Here is a 17,907-nt window from a genome sequence, read left to right as displayed (position 1 = left end):
GGACCTAGACAGGTTACAGGGGTGGGCAGATGAGAACAGGATGGGTTTCAATACTGACAAGTGCAAGGTGATGCACCTGGGGAGGAAGAACCAGCAGCAGACCTACAGGCTGGGGAACTCCCTTTTCATCAGTGCAGAGACAGACAAGGATCTTGGAGTCACTATTGAGTCCAAGATGAACATGGGCTGCCAATGTGGGGATGCAGTCAGGAAGGCCAACCATACCTTGTCATGTATCCAGAGATGCATCTCGAGCAGGTCCAAGGAGGTGACCCTCCCCCTCTGCGCAACATTGGTCAGGCCACATCTGAAGTACCGCGTTCAATTCTAGGCACCACACTTCAAGAAGGATGTGGACAACATGGTGAGGGTTCAGGGAAGGGCTACTTGCAGGATCAGAGGTCAGCAGGGCAGGCCTTAAGAGGAGAGGCTTAGGGACTTGAACCTGTTCAGCCTCCACAAGAGAAGGCTGAGGGGGGATCTAGTGGCCTGTTACAAACTAGCCAGAGGGGACCAGCAGGGACTGGGGGAGTCCCTCTTCCCCCAAGCACTATCAGGAGTGACTAGAAACAGTCACAAGCTGGCAGAGGGTAGATTCACACTAAACATCAGGAGGCACTACTTCACAGTCAGGGCAGCTAGAATCTGGAACCAACTTCCAAGCGAAGTGGTGCTGGCTCCTACCCTGGGGGTCTTTAAGACAAGGCTAGACGAACACCTTGCCAGGGTTGTTTGACCCTGGTACCTTTTCCTGCCAAGGCAAGGGGCTGGACTTGATGATCTGCTCAGGTCCCTTCTGACCCTACAAACTATGAAACTATGAAAAAGCCTGATCCTGAATCAATTCAATCTTTGCAGGTTAGTCTAACCTGCATAGATTGAACCAAGGTGCAGGTGAACAGATGTTCACTTTTGACACTGGAAATGCAGCCACGTGCCTGCAGTGGCTCAGGCAAAAAGCCAGGGGACGTAAAAGCAAACTCTCCCTTCCCTTCAGCAGTTGCTAAAAGGCTGGAAGGAAGCTAACCTGTCCCACCAGCATGGACCCCGGCGGGGGTCTTCCAGGCAAGGACACAGCAGCCCCCCCACTTGTGGCAGTCCCCCCACTTGCCGCTGAAGTGCAAGGAGGCCATGGCCACTCCCAGCAGCAGCCTTAAGCAAAGGAGGGCCTCCCCCGTTCTCGGTTTGCTTGAAGCTGCTGCCGGGGCTGGCCACACGCCTGCTACTCCAGCAGCATGTGTGGGGGAATGAATGACAGGAGCTGCTGTGCCTTGGCCAGGAAGACCCTGGCTGGAGTCCCCCAGAGGGAAAGGAGAGAGGGGGGAATAAACTCCCTCCCTGCCACCTTCACCTCAGGGGGCCATGTCTGCCAACCTCTGGCCACACCCCTGCCCCTGAAACAGCTAGGGGGAGGGACCCTGACAGGGGCGGTCTATGCCCTGGCCAGGCAGACCATAATGGGGAGAGGGGAGGGAGGAAGGAATAAACCCCTACCCTGCCTCCTTCACCTTAGGGGGCCCTGCCGGGCCATCATCTGGCCATGCCCCGCCCCTGCTCCAGCTAAAGAAGTAGGGCAGGGCCAGCCCTGCTATCTGTAGCAGGCAGTCCAACCCAGGTCTGCAAAGCATTCTGGGATGCTGGGGGACTCTGCTTTAACTTGAACCAGGAAGGGGTTTGGGACCACTTAAACTGGTTTGTGTGTAACTTCTGTCCCTAGCCTAGAAGTTCTGCAACCCAGGATAAACTTATTAGTCTGATGAGTCATCATCATGAATAGGCAGCATTCATCAGGTCAAATTAAATATGGCTCTTTGTGCTATGTATTCCAGCATCTCCCCATTCACATCCTTAATAGAAACTGAAAAGACTTTCATAAGACAATTTTCTTAAGTCATTCAGAAACTCTTACAACTCAGAAATTATACACCTTAGTTTCAATGCAAGGAAAAAGCCTGTGTCTCCCAAATTTCTTCTAGGTTCTTGGGCAACAATGTGTTATTGCCCAGAACAGGGCAAAATTGTGGCCATGGGCCTTTTATTTATTTTTTCTTCCAGATGGGGAAGGAAAGATGAAGTTAGCAAGATTCTCTCCCTGGGCTGGGCATCTATATTCGTCCTGAAAAAAATCTGGTCTCAAAATCCAAGTGCTGCACAGGAATTCCCTGAGAACTTAAAATACTAAACACTAGGTGTTTCTGTATTAAAGACGTACCACTAGAAATTTGCTGGAGTAGTCAATTCATACATGAAAGCTGTAAAACAAGGTTATTATAATACACAAGTCATCTTAGAGATAAATGAGTACAAATATTAATTGGTATGCAGAACATTAATTTCACATTTTCCATTTACTGAAAAGATCTGAAACATATAAAAAAGTTTTAAAGTAGCATTCTGCTGCAAAAAAATCAGCACTACTTTTATATAGCTTCCAAACACATACTATTATTCTTTCTTTAATACAGTTAATAATCTGATACATAAACATATATCCACTTATATATTTTCTAAGTAAGAGACATAACCATCATTTATACATAGGCTCAGGTATTAAACCTAACTTAGTAGATCCCATGGAGTTTTCTATTTGACTTTAGCTTTATACACCAAAGTCCCTACCAAGAACAAGAAATGACACCTCCTGATGCACACTTTCTTCATACACATGACCAGGAGTCCCTTGCTGGTTTTTTTTTCCTCTTAAAAAAAAAAAAATGTTGCTTATTCATTCACTTTTGGCCTACACATATTTTCCAAGTATCTGTCACAAAGAATCTGACAGACTTTCTAACCAAGAACATGAGCACAGTTTGGAAAAAGGGTTTTTTATACTTTGAGAACATGACAAAAGTTCAAATTTCAGCAAACAGATCCTCCATGATCTTGCACAAGTCATACCATCTATTGCAATTTCTTCTTGTGATAATACCTACCTGACAGTAATGAACAGCAGGTGGAGGAAGGAAAGGGTTAATATGTAACATTTACAAAAGATTTTTTTTAAATGAACAGTACAGTATAAATATACAATACTAATACTATTAGGGGACAGACCAAGCAGTTCCAACATTAACTTTATTTTCTTTAAATCATATTTGTTACAGTAGTACCTACCAGGTGCTAAGCACTCTCTAAGCCCAAAGAAAGAAACAGCTAGTACACAATAATAATTCAATTTAAGAATGAAAAAGAACAAAAAATGCACAAGCGCAAAAACAAAACAACAAAGTAACATGTTACTTTGTATTTTACATGTGTGTTATATACAGGCACCATTTGTGACAATATAGGTTCCATCAACTAAAAAAATAAATTAACCTGACAATTGGTAAAATGGACAATTTACAATTTCTCTTGCAGATAAATATGTTCAACTTATTTTCACAGTACAAACAAGAAATAACCAGGTCATCACCTTTTCTTTATAATTACCTTCCTTCTCTATTAACTGTCTTTTGCAGCAGCATAACAAGGGGTGAGCAAGAAGGGCCCCTACTACAGGCATCAAATTAAGAGAGGCACCAGAATCACCCCCTAGCCGCACAGTCTACTTCCTGGCAACATATCCATGGTGGGAACTCCAGTTGCTGGTGCTGCTGCTTTAAGAGCAACAACTACAGTGGGGAAAACACACTAGACAACAGCACCAGTGCAGCTGGGGACTATTTAGAAGTTCCAGGCATATGTAAGACTGTGAACTGCAGTACTGCCACCTGTATCCCTTCCCCTACTCTAGTGCAAGGTTTGCCCCAGGTGCCAACTTCGTTTATTAGGCTACTGATCCTTTGTTTCTAAAGTAGTTTGAAGATTAAAATGACTTTTAATTCCCCATTTACCTACCTACCTTCTTTCTCCCTACAAAATCTACATTGAGTTCAATCACAAGAGTGGTCCTAACTACAATAGTGCCTGTATGCAACTAGTCCTTAATCCAGCAAAGCTTTTATGCACCTGCATAACTTTAAGAACACTGACTTCAAAAGAACTACCCATGGGCAAGTGCATACATGCTTAAGAGATTTGCTGGATTCACGCTTTAGCCTCCATCTGAAAACATAACTAAAATATACTAGGGATATAATTAATACTAACATCAAGCAAACTAGTGCCAGCATGTTCTGTCCTTTTCATACAGTTTGATCCTAGTGAAATAATGAGCCCCAGGGGCTGGTCTAAAAAAACAATTAGGTATTTTAAGTGCTTTGCTGGATTAAGGTCATAATGCATAATAACTTCAGCTCAGAATCACAGAACGAAAAAAAGAATAGGGCTGGAAGAAACCTCAGCAGTCAGCTAGTGCAACCCCTGATCAAGGCAATATCATTCATATCCAAACCACCCCATAAAAATGTTTGTAAAAGACATTCTTAAAACTATACAACAACCCTGTCTCACAAACACCAAGAACGCTTCAACCTGCCATAAGTAAAGCCTGGGGCTGAGGGTCCTGTTAATACCTTGCTGCTGCAAACCCTCAAGGAAGAGAACCATGATGTCAGCTACTGAGGAAGACAAACCCCACCCCCCAGTCTGTGCCAATCTGAAAACAGAGTAAAATTCCTTCCTGATCCTAAAATATGACAATCAGTCTGATCCTAAGCAGAAGGGCAAGTCCTTCTAACCAGGAACAAAATCAAAGGTAAAAAAAAATCTATCATAGCAACAGTGTAGCTGAGATTATAAATGAATAAAGAAATCAAAAGATTCAGGGTTACATAAAATACCATGTTTTCGCGCATATAGCCCACACACTGATATAACCCACACCCATGCATAACCTGCGGAAAATTGTATTTTTGTAAAATAGTTTGTGTATTCCCCACACCCATCTATTCCCTGCTCCCCGGAGACATGGCCGCAAGCGTGGGCTCTGCTGGGCATAGCCGCCGGACCTGGAGCTGGAGCCAGCTACAAGTGGCGCAGGGGAAGGGAGGGATGAGGCCCTGCTCCCCTCCACCGCCACCAGCAGCCTCCCCCAGAGACATGGCCGTAAGTGTGGGCTCTGCTGGACACGGTCATGACATCATCCCACAGTCAGGGACAGGAAGGGATGAGCTATGCTGTTCTAAAGACTCTGCATAGCCTGCACCCTTGTATAGCCTGCACCCATCTGTCAAGTTTGTAAAAATGTGTATAGTCCATGGACTATATGCGCGAAAATACGGTACTAGCCATAACACTGCAATTATATAGAAAGGAAGTAAGGTTAACATGACACATGGTGGTACAACATACTATGCTAATGGCTTGGTCAGGGTTGCTAACTGTGAAGTCTTAACTTACAATCAGTCACATTACTGGCATATTACTTTTGCACTCAAGGAATATTTGAGTTTTCATTGTAATGAAGATTATTCAAATACGAAAAGGGCATCCTAAGTACATTTAACCAAAACATTTCACAACAAAACATCCAGCAGAAGCATCAACACATCACAATCAAAATGCCTAGTCTTGGCTGCAGCCAACACCCAAAGAGGAAGGTGAAAAAAAAAAAGTGATGCCCATAGCAATAGGTACAATGGGGAATTCCTTCCTGACTCCATGAGGCCATTAGCAAAGCCCAGAACCATGGTATCAAGCCCAGTGTGCCCACATTAATGATACAGGAGCACAGGTTTATAATTAGACTTCCCAATCATTAACTCCAGTAGCCTTCAATCACAGGCCTCCATGTAACAGACATTTGTTACATAAAAACTTCCACTCTGGCCAGTCTGAGGTACCACAGCCACAAAATACCAAAAGCAAACAAACAAATACCACCAAATACAATGTACCACAGAAAGTGAGCAGGAGACACAAGGGTACCACCAATGCCTCTCTCACAATGGTGGGAAGTTTGTTAGGTAAATTAAATGAATCTTGAGACCAATCTGCATTACACACTACAAAGGAAGATTTAAAAACCCAATGGCCCTTTGACAGTCTGACTTGAGAGATAATTCCTTCCTGACCCAAAATATGGCTTCTGTAAGCATAGCATTAAAACAGGTCTACTTTTTTTGTTTAAATGTTGAATAAGGTGTTGACTGATTGTGAAAAGATGGATTTTGGATGGGAACAAGAGTCTCTGTGAAACAGGGTATTTAATTTACATTTAGTATAAACACAAAAGTTATCTTAGATTCATTTTGGGAGAACAGTTCTGCATACGGAGTTGTTTCCAGCACACTACACCACAACCCATGATACAAGTACACCTCCAAATTAAACAAATTAAAATATTTGGCTTGGTTCTGTAAACACTTACACATACAATTAATTTTATTACACCAGTTAGTCTAATGGTACCTATCACTCAGTGTGGTAAAGTTAAAGGGAACCAACCGTGTTACTGGATCAGGACTTCCTGTGATATGCTCAATGACAGCATGTGACCAAGAATTAAAAAGTGAGATACTATTATTCATGCTGAAACAATTTTAGAGTGAGTTACATTTTGGATTTTTATATACAGTATTAATTTTGTAAGACTAATTTTGCATTACTGCATAATCTAGGAGCAATCTTAATAACAATACATGTAAAAGAGTGGGGGAGTGATATCTCTATGTACCTCAGAAAAAGTATTTTGCATGAAGATAATGATTTTTCTTTTTTTATAAAACTCAGAAAAGCCTTCACATTTACCAATTAAAGATTTTTTTACAATTCATTTCACATAAATATACTGCCATTTTAATAATTGGAAGCAAAACTGTGCAAATTGAAGGCAACAGACTGTTTATGTAATTAGTGCATGCGTTTAATATGAAGCAAATAATAAAAAGCACTTTAAACAAGTCAATTAAAGAGCAGTTTTTAATTCATTTCTCTAGAGTCCTAGCCTAAGTATGAAGGAGTTGCTTGATTTTAAGAAACAAGGCCATCATACTATAATTTGTTTTACCGATTTGCTTCTATTCAGTAGAAAAACATCAAATATGCCTAGTTACAAAAAGAGGTCAGAAAAAGTACTGTCAACCCTGGTAATATCACAAAGGATAAAAAGCAAGAAATGCAAGAAAAGGAAAAAATGTTAGATAAAATCAAAGCAGGGCAAGAAAACCATTAAGGCAAGTATTTCAGATTGTCTAGTATATAACAGTATAACTGTAAATCATCATCATCATCATCCATCATCATCTAGGATACCTATTTAGGAAGGTCACAGACTTTCCATTGTATGCATGTGTTTTAAAACTGCATGGAATGAACTACAGCAATACAAATCTTAGAGGAATTGGGTTTGTTTTGCTTTGGCTTGTTTGTTTGTTTTCGTTTTTTTGGTGAAATACAATCACTTCACTGTTTATTGACCATCACCTTCCCATGAAAATGGGGGACACAGTCCATAAATACTCATTTCTCACCGCAGCTGGGCTAGAGACAGAAGTTACACACAAACTGGTTTAAAGTGATCAGAAAATGGTTTAAACCTGTAATAGAACAGAAGTTCAGTGCACATAAACCAGCTTCAAAACGGCTGAAACTGGTTTAAGATAAACCTGGTTGAATGTAGTATCAGACTTAACTGATTTGAGTCAAACTGGTATATGAAACTTCTGTCCCAGCCGCCTTTCTGGTTCAAGTTAAATCACAGTCCCCCAACATGCTTTCCAGCCCTATACTGGGCTGTCTGCTCCAGCAAATAAGTATCTGGGGGGAAGAGGCAGGGACTGCCCTCCAAGGCAAACCCCAGCTGGGGTCTAGGGCTGGTGAGGGGGGGATGCTGAACACCCCATCCCCAGCTCAAACTTACTGTTCACTGTGACTGTGAACTACAAAGCCCAGAGGCACCTGGAAGTAGCCCCTGCCTGTGCCTCAAAGAGTCTGGACTGCAAATCCTACAGAGCTTGGGGGGGCAGCAGGAAGAGGATGCGAACACACAGCCAGAAAGCCATGCCCTAGCCCCCCCCCAGCTTCTGGCCTGGGCCACTGCAGGCATGTGGCTGCATTTTCTGAATCAAAAGTAAATGCATGTCCAGTTGTTTCTCAGTTTAATCTTTGCAGCTTAGATTAACCTGCAAAGACAATCAATTCAGCCACAGGCTTTTTGACTGGCTGTACTCAGCCGTAATGTTTCTAAAAAATGTAGTCTAATGAGCAGAAATTGATCTAAAGCAGTGCTGTCAAAGTTCTTAGCAGCTGGACGCCAGCAAGAGCCACATCAGCTGAGCCACACCACTTTGTTCTGCTCCACCACCTAGGGTTGGGGCAGGAAGTAAAAGTAAAGAAGGGAAGCCTAGAAACATAACTACAGCACCAGCATCCAGAGCACTAAGAGGAACAGCAGCCAGGGGAAGCCTGGGGTCTCTAAATTAACCTTTCCTTGTTCCCAGGTGGCCCACAGGCTGCTAGTTGGACACCCCTCGTCTAAAGAAATAATAGTGTTCCAGATTTTCACCATGTGCAAGATGAGTCCACATAATAGTACCTCCTGTTGCAATGAATTAATAATTTGCCAAAGCTGACAGTTTCATAATTAAATAATAAGATTTTTCCTAATTTATTTGTCCCAAACCTTTTAGATAAAATGAAGATAAATTAAGCCTGCCAACTTATTAACTGTATATGTACAAGAAAAAGAAAATCCCACAAAGAAAATATATTCACCAACCAAAATTAAGTTCCAGGTTTATTTATATTTACCTGTAAATAAGGTAAAAAGCCCATAATTCCCCTGCATTATAACCATGAGGCTGTTTTCTGAATAGCACAATACCTTGAAACTATCTTGCTGGCTTCAATCAAGAATAGAAACATAAAGGCTTAAAGTCTTACAGTTGTGAAGATAACCTTCAAAATGTAAACCCAGCATTAACTCAGGCAATAATGTCTGCCTGAGTCTGAACACTGCCTGAAGGAAAAGTTAAGAAAGATGTGAAATCATGACAATGTTGTTAACAACATTGTTAACTGCTATGCAAACCATATCTGAAAAAAAGAGATAATTATGAAGATTTTGTAAATTGTGTCTCATTTTGGCATGGGTAAATCTTGAGTGGTATTACCATCTCTACTTTACCAGTCTGATCCATATGAAACTGACAGTCACACTAAATTACTAAGACTCAAAAGAAAACAATACCATACAGTTTTCTTACTGGTAAATATCCTCTAATTTGCAAAACAGTATGCTCAAACACAAAAAGTCCCAAAAATAAAGCTACTAAATTATTTTTAAATACATTAGCCATTTCATTTTTTGCACCATACATTTAATCAAACACTTTACTTTTGAGATGCAAATCCTGGAAGTTTATCTATCTCATGCACATTTTTGCAAACAGACTTATCAGTCTTAGTGAGCATAAGGAGAATTAAATGCACCAGCAAATCAAGTTTTAAAAATGTGTTTTTGTAACACAGAAGATTCACTTAACTGTTTCTACCATATCACAGTAAACATACAAATTCCAATATTAACCTTAAGCCAAAATATATACATGGTATGTTTCTGATTTACTTTTAGCAAAGGGGGGGTAGGGGGGAAGAGGGGGATACGGTTAACAACTCTTAAGTACTTTGCAGATGTATCCCTCAAATAACTGCAAAATTTCCTGAATATTTTTTCTGGTCCTCATAAAAGGGTTGAATGCCTAAATCCTCTTACAACATACAAGATATCGCACTATCTACAAATATGCCAGAACAAGTAAAATAAAAAGCACAAATCTGGCAGGAGGAAAGATGAAGGCAGCAATGTATTTTTACTAATAGTTCCCTTGGCATTCTCTGAAAGGAGCTCGGAATACTGTAAGGAATCAATGCCACTAAGGGATACAGAAAGAGACTGCTAGCATAAGGAACTCAATCACACAAAATTCAATGAAGCTGTACCCACTTAACCCAGCACTGAATTTAGCTCTCTTATTCTGTGGAAATATTGTTCATATGGTTACACATCTAGTTCCAGCATGACTATCATGCACATACTCCATCCCTGACACACGAGTGCTCAGAATACTTAATTTACATAGTATATAACAGAAGTCAAGCTGTTCTTTGAGTAGCAAAATAATCCGATTATTCCAAAAGAGCCTCATTTTCAACATGGATCCAACTGTTGCACAGCTACAAATCCCACCAAAGTCAATAGGAGGCATGTATAGAGATGAGAACAAGATTAGGTCTTTAGCAAGTACAGTTCTAGCAGGTATGATGCATCAGCTTATTTGCTAACACTTAGTTACCCATCTGTACATGGGGCAAAAATTATATCCGGATACCAGCAAATTTTCAGACAATATAACCAAGATTAATTAGGCCTTGTCCATTCTCTTCTCCAGCAGCATAGTTGGTGGTGGTGACAAAGACATATACAACGTATACAAAGCATCCAACTCCTCACTCTCAAATTTAAAAAGCTGACAGCTAAAAATGCAAGAGTGTGTGTGCGTACGTGAGACAGAGAGACCACCCCCCCACATACACACCAAACTACACTCTGCCCTCAGAGCTGACAATGTACACAGACAAGGTAAACCAATGAATGTACGTAACATGCATTTCTGTACATACAGACTTATAACATCTTTCGCTCCCCTGCACCTAAACAGCTCTTATATCCTGTCTAATTTAATACGCTTTTCTTGATTCTACCTACAGCAGAATCAAGTACAGCCTGTGTACTAGGAAGAAAAGGAGAAGGGGAGAAATAGCTAGTACCTGTCATACAATTATTATTTCCACAAACTGCATTGTGTTAAATATGGTCTCAACTCTTATCCCATTTCCTAGATTAGATTTTACAATCCTAATGTCCCTCAGTGGGTTAATTGCCTTGTTTATCCCTAATGAAGGATTCAACCTTTTGGGGAAAAGGGTTGACCAGCTACTGCGTAGCACCCATACACCAAAGGGTGTGCTCATACACCGAACAGCACTGGCCACATCCCGTCTTTGGGCTCGTTCCTAGCCACGATCAATTCAGCATAGAACAAGGGAGTGTCCGTATGCTAGTTTATTGCTCTGCAGAGGGGTTACTCAATGTCACAAAGACAGAGAGCTCCCCCGACCTGAGTTTACAGCTTGGTATTTATACATCAACCGTTACATTGTTGTGCGCGCATTCAGGCTTTTCTGCTTGCGTTACAAAGTTGCAAGATGCACAGAACAAGTTTGGGCTGCTTGAGACCGGTTAGCAGCTAACATTTCGCTTACTGCCAGCAAAGGGGAAAGGGTCATCTGCTTCTCAAGGGTCATCTGCTTCCTTTTTTATGGTTGTTTTTCTTACAACCCACCTCAGAACCCCCTTGACCAAACAGTATTCCCTCCCTCATTAGTTGTACATCAATTCCTTGCTCTTTAGAAGCCCTGCTCTTGCAAGTTCATTCATAGCATCTGGAAGTAAGGTTACCTAAAAAAAACCCGTATCTTTCCATGAACCAGTTAAATCTCTAAGGTTGCCACCCTGCTTTGCCTTCTGCCTGTCACAACTGTGTAGGCACATCTACACTGCCTCTCTCAATGAAAAGGAAGCAAGGGATTTTTTGTATTATATTCCATTGGACCAAGTGTATAGTTAGATGGGAAGTCTGACAAGCTTTCAGGCATGCCTTGAGCACACCTGGGAAAGGACAATGGGTGCCCAAAAGCTCGACAAGCTTCTCTTCCAACAATGTAGTTGATCCAATAAAAATTATCACAAAAAAAAATCTTGCCTCTTGCACACTGCCTGCTAAAACACCAGACCAGCCCTACTCCCTCCAGGACACGCACCCCCATCCTCTTGCTCCCACTTGGCATGTGCCAATTCCCCAAAATGAGGCAATGTAGCTTCCTTAGAGAACCCTGAGAATATGTCCAGGGCCACTCAAGCTCTCTGCCTTGGGGATCTCTCTATTGGAGCACACTCAAGGCCACTCCAAGGCAAGTGCTCTTGCCTCATTTTCAGGATCTGGTACCCACAAAACAGGAGCAGATAGGCACAGAGCACTTCACAGCAGTACAAGAGGATGAAAAATAGATGCCATGGAAACATACCTAGTGATGGAAGAGCATAGCAAATCTCGACACAGGCAAATCTCGGGCAGGCAAAGTACAGCTCATGGGCTGGATCGGGCCCATGACAGACTCCATTTTCTATCAGCCCCTGCCTGCATTGCCATAGCTGGTTTCCACAGTCCCCAGGAGCCATGGGGCTGTGACAGTGAGGGGCCAGGGTTTCCATGGGGACCAGCCCCAGCAATGGGCAGGGGCCTGCAGGCAGTGGATCATGGCTCTGCCCCAGCTCTAGATCACACTGTCACTGCTGCAGGATCCCAGCCCCAGCCCTGAAGCAGCTCCCTGCCCAGCCACACACCTTGCCAGAGCTGCTGGGGCCAGTCTCCATGGAAACCCTGACCCCATACTGTCAGGGCTGTGTCACTCCTGACATCTCCATGAAAACCAGCCGCAGCAATGCAGGCATGGGCTGCTGCAAAATGGAGTCTGGCCACTGGCCCGATCCACCATTTTGCCCACTCCTGCTCTATGCCCACTATCCTCTAATTTAGCAGCTCATGTAGGCAACTCCCACTTGTTTTATCCTGACATAGTCTATACCTCACAGAATACAAAATCCTTCACAGATATCATACACACATAACATTTCCTGTCTAGCTCAAATGCATCTTCAAATTCAGGTAGAGGCACTTAAGGCAGGGAGGGGTAGGCAATGTTTTTAGCCAGAGTACTGGAAAAACCACCATGTCTACCTTGTAACGTGCCAGAATCCCAGCATGCCATAAAAATACCATTGGGGCGAGGGATACATGGCAAGACTCAATGCATATTAAATAGTTAATCATCATGAAGGGTTTCTTGGTTTTTTCTTTTGGTTTGGTTTGGGGTTTTTTTGTTTTTTTACAGTAAATACCAGATTTTCTATTCATTGTCACCAGGTTTAGAATTTTTAGAACTTCATTGTTGTTAAGCATGTTCTGAGAGACAGAAAAAAAGAGAAAGAGAGAGAGAAGAAAAAAAGAAGAGAGAGAAAAAAGAGAGAGGAGGGAAAGAGAAAGAAAAGAGAAAGAAGGAAAGAAAGAAAAGAGAGAAGAAAAAGGGGAGAGAAAAAGAAGAGAAAGAAAGAAAGAAGAAAAAAGGAGGACAGAAGATAAAAGCACTAAGCACCTGGGTGGGAGCAGGGTGGGCCACGCCTCCTGGACGGCACTGGGCAGGTGGTGGCAGCCCAGGCAGTGCTGGAGGGATGGTTATGAAAGCACAACTGCAGACCCCTCCCCCATCATCCACTTTCAGGAGCAGAGCACAGAGCTGGGGAGGGGCTGAGGCGATGCAACCCTGACCCCTCCACCCGGAGGCATGCACATGTACCCAGCCTCAGGCCCTTCCCCTGTCTGTGCCCCAAGGCGCACATGCAGTAGCCAGCAGAACAAGACTGATGCCGGGGCTCTGGAGCCATGGCACCAGCTCTGTGCTGGTGGCGACTACACCCATGCCACAGTGCGGACAATGGGGGAGGGGCCTGGGGTTGCACTGCCTCAAGCCCCCCCCCCACCATCCACCCAGAAGGGTGCATGTAGCCCCTAATGGCACAAAGCTTGGCTGGGGCTCTGGAACCCAGTGCACAGGAATGGTGCCAAAGGTTGGGGGGGCTATAGCCCCCCTAAAATTCACCTTAGCCCCCTCTGTAGCCATACCTCCAGCACCACCCAGACTGCCATTGCCCACCCTGCACAGCTGAGCCAGTCCCTTCCAGCCTGGTCATGCAGCCTGCCCCCCCTCCCAAAACCATCCACTTTGCTCCTGCTGGCAGCTCAGTCCCCCACCCCCATAGCCCCTCCACTGGGAAGAGGCTGATGCCACCCTGCAGCCAGCTCAAGCTTGGAGTAGCTGCTGCCAGCCATGGAGCTCAGGGTGCTTGCAGCAGGGCTTGCAGCCTCCTAGTCACCTGCTAAGAGCTCTGTGGCTGGCAGCAGCTGGCCAGAGCTTGGGTGGGCAGTGGCATGCCAAGAAAAATAGCCTTGCATGCCATGCTGTGGTACATATGCCAGGGGTTGCAAATTCCTGATTTAAGGGATGCTGTCAATCTGAAATTAGTTTGAAAAAGAAGTAGTTACAGGTCATATATCTGTCCCTAAACCCCTATGCCTTTTTTTGTTAATACTGTTGGGGGAGGAAAAAAAAAAAAAAAAGAGAGGCATTACAACTAATCAAAACCTTAAGATGCTGCCTGAAAAAATGCATATGAAAAAACGTTCAGATGATGTCCCTTTAAATTCTGTAGATTGCTATTTTACTCATCTATCTATTATATAGACTAATTGAGATGCAGTCCACTTCTAGAAGATGAATTAATTAGGGTGACATTCTTTTATTAGAGATGAAAAGGCTATAAAAGACTTCATATGTAACCAATTCTTAATAGAGGCATCTGCTACTGTGGTATTTACAACACAAAACTTACTGAATCTGTTGGGAAATTGTAATTCTGTTGTAAAACAATGCATTTGGTCTAAGAATTCCTTTCATCTTGAATAAAGATTTAAATCTTTTATTCCCAAATGAGTTCTCTCGTCAGAAACAAAAAGATGCTTGTTCATTCAAACAATAACCTAAAATCAGGTGTAGTTCAGACCTTTTCACCCATTTTACTCCACAGATTGTTTCTTTCTTAATATAAGGTTTGTACAACATGCTGCCAGCTGTTTCCAAAAAATAATCATATATCTCTGTTTTCCACTAGTTATTGCTTTACATTTGTTCATCTGAAAAAAAAAAAAAAAATTCATACCAACCCTTGTATATAAAGGATGGAAACGGGCTTTTCTCTGGGGCCACAGGGGACAGGATTAGAACCTACTGCCTCAAACTGCAGCAGGGTAAATTTAGCTGCAAATTAAGAGGAATTTTCCAACTCTGGGAGTGGTCAAGCACTGAATCAGGCCACTTGGAAAAATTGTAGAATCTCCATCCTTGGAAATTTTCAAAAACAGACAGACACTTGGCCAGAATGGTTTAGTCAGGGACGATCCTGCCTTGAGCAGGAAGCTGGAGTAGATGACTTTGTGAAGTCCTTTCCAGCCCTGCTTTCCCATGATCCTACGAAAACAGTAAAAAAAAAAAAACCCACACCTTGGACCATAGAACACCTAGCATCCATTTCCTGAAGCTGTTAATAGAAAACTCTTTAAAATTTCTGTGTTAAAATTAAGCCTCAAAAAGAAAAAAACTTGAAACATTAAGTTTGGTCTCATAACTATTCCACTTAACCATGTGTGCCCATCACTGTACACATGAGATTTCCTGAATCATCAGCTATATCTTAAAATCACCCAGATTTTTGTTTTTAACTCAAGGGAAACTCCAAGATAAAGTAGCCATTATCACCCTAATAGGTTTTTTGATTTTTTCCATTTTGATACACCATACTTTCCAATGTTTTTGGCATACTGACTATAGGGTGAGCAAGAGCACCCTCTCTTATCTATGAGGTGAAAGCTTGACTGTTCTTCAGCTTAATGTTGAAGCCACACCTCGCTCAAACAATCAGTGCTGGAACTCATCACAGGGAAATGAAAACTCATGGAGTCCTTCTACAAGAAACATATAGAGAACTGTGGAAGATGAAACTTTTAGGCTACAGGCTTTGCAGACTCTGTAGCCAACAGGATTCATGGCCTTGCTACTTTCATCAGAAGTGACCTGCCATACTTTATTAAGCAACATAAAACCTCCCAGAGCGCAACAGAATGGAGCTCTGTCCAGGTCAACGACATCTTCATTGTCAACATACATAAGCCTCCCTCTGCTGTGTTGTCAATCACAGCCCTGCAGATTTATGACCAGTTGGCCTTACATGCAGGTGACTTCAATTGTCAACATCAAGATTGGGGATACACTGTCAACAGTAGCAACGGAGACTGTCTTTGTCTCAATGATATAACCCTCATAAATGACCCCAGATAGCCACATATCTACCGCTCTCAACCTTCAACTATTCAGACAAACCCAGATCTCGCCCGGTGGAAGGGCAACGAGTAAAATACTGATAAAAAAAGTACTTGACAAGTTTCCATCATCTCAGCACAGACCCTCACTCATCTGCATTGACAATATGATTTTTCAGCCTGCGCCATCCCATCCATACGAGCCACAAGATGGAACTTTCAGAAGGCAAACTGGCAGAAATATAAAAGGCTGACCAAGAAGAAAGCAAACTGATTACAGGATGCATCAAAAAACAACACTGATCAAAGTTACAATACGTTTACAAGCTGCCTAATTGAAACAGCCAAACTCTGCATACCTAGAGGCTATAAGAAGCCACTATACACCACGCTGGGATGAGCAGTGTGAACAGCTCTTTTAACACCATCAAGTAATGCAATGACCCTGCAACCATGAAAAAAACTACGAAACAGCTAGCTACCGCTTTGAATAATATCAAAAAGAAGAGATGGCTCACTACTATAGAAGGACTGTATATGACTCACTGGAGTAGACAAGCATGGTGCACCAGTAATCACCTTACAGACAAAGGTACCAAAAAACATTACCTTGTGTCAGCCAACTCCATTCCAAAAATACTGTGCAACAAGTACAGTAACCCAAGCAAACACAGAGAGCAACGATTATATATCTGACTCTCAAACAACTTAAATTAAGGTTGGTTGTGGGTGATTTAACTGCCCCCATCTCTGCCAACAAGCGTGACACAACTATTAAAGTGATCAAGACTGGCAAGGTTCTGGAACCAGATAAGATATTTCTAGAATTTATCAAGCTTGGAACCACAATAAAATATGGCTTCAGAAATTCATGTATAAATGCCTAAGAAGTAACAGGCTTCCAAAAATTTGGAGAAAAGCTGATGTCAGCGTTATCCTGAAACCCAATAAATCACCAGAGGGTTTGAAGAGCTACTGATCTCTCTCACTACTCTGTATTACATACAAACTGACAGAGTGCATAATCCTGAATAGAATAGAGAACATCGTAGATCCCCAGCTCCCAAAACAACAAGCTGGCTTTCAGAAAAAGCAGTGTACCACTGACCAGGTTACATTACTTGCATCTGACAAAGAAACTGGATTTGAAATGAGGCAGAAAACGGGCACAGCCTTTATCGATCTTATAGCCACCTATGACACTATATGGCATCAAGGCCTCAAAGATACATTGCGCTCCAAGATACCTGACCACAAGCTATGTGCTTTCATCATAAATATGATCTCCAACAGATCATTCAAACTATTACCAGCCAAGGAGAAAAAAAACAAAACAGTGTACAAACCCTGAAGAATGGAGTCCCTCAAGGGTCAGTGCTAACACCCATATTTTTCAATGCATATAACTCAGACTTCCTGCATTCAACTTCTAAGTGATACATGTATGCTGACAATGTTGTCATGGTAGCCCAAGAAAAAAAGAAATCACAGAACTGGGAAAGACACAAACTTGGAACTCATCACTTTCTCCACAAGTGGTGCTTAAAGTTGAGCATGAATAAATCAGTATCATCACTCTTCCACCTAAATAATCTTCAAGCCAAGGGCATGCTGAATATCAGACAACGCAACACCATCCTTCTCCATTAGCATACCCCAACCTACCTAGGAGTCACATTAGTTATATCAATCCCTCCCCTCTAAACATCAAACACTTTCCTGCATCTCTTCTGAATGTGCACTGGTAGCTGCCTTAAGATGTTTAGCCAGCATGACATGGGGTGCCAACTTCAAAGTGCTCAGAACCACTGCTCTTCCAATGGTATAATAGTATGTATTGTGCTCCTGTATAGTTCAGAAGTTGTCACAATAAAAAGCTCAACACTGTATTTAACAGTGCACGGAGACTCATAACTGGCTGCACAACTTACACATACACAGATGTACTTCCTGTACGCTCAAGCATGAGACCAAGGGACATAAGACAAACCCTAACATCACTTTTGGCAGTGGAGGCAATAGATGATGAATA

At 42.4% G+C, this 17,907-nt stretch overlaps 1 protein-coding gene and 1 long non-coding RNA gene across 2 annotated transcripts in view; one reads left to right on the top strand and one right to left on the bottom strand.

Annotated features, from left to right (window-relative positions):
- Positions 1-17,907, bottom strand: part of GRIP1 (glutamate receptor interacting protein 1) — a 579,208-nt gene that overhangs the window by 553,072 nt on the left and 8,229 nt on the right. The gene's annotated exons all lie outside the window — the stretch shown is intronic.
- The window catches only part of LOC109315531, a 16,477-nt gene continuing 3,290 nt past the window's right edge, over positions 4,721-17,907 (top strand). Inside the window, exons 1-2 of the long non-coding RNA XR_002102530.1 lie at positions 4,721-4,810; positions 14,938-14,941. This is a non-coding gene — a long non-coding RNA (uncharacterized LOC109315531). The remainder of the gene's footprint in view (positions 4,811-14,937; positions 14,942-17,907) is intronic.

Source organism: Crocodylus porosus, unplaced genomic scaffold (assembly GCF_001723895.1).
Source record: "Crocodylus porosus isolate Cpor-Errol unplaced genomic scaffold, CroPor_comp1, whole genome shotgun sequence".
Classification (NCBI taxonomy): domain Eukaryota; kingdom Metazoa; phylum Chordata; order Crocodylia; family Crocodylidae; genus Crocodylus; species Crocodylus porosus.
This window is presented reverse-complemented; position numbering and strand designations above follow the sequence as displayed.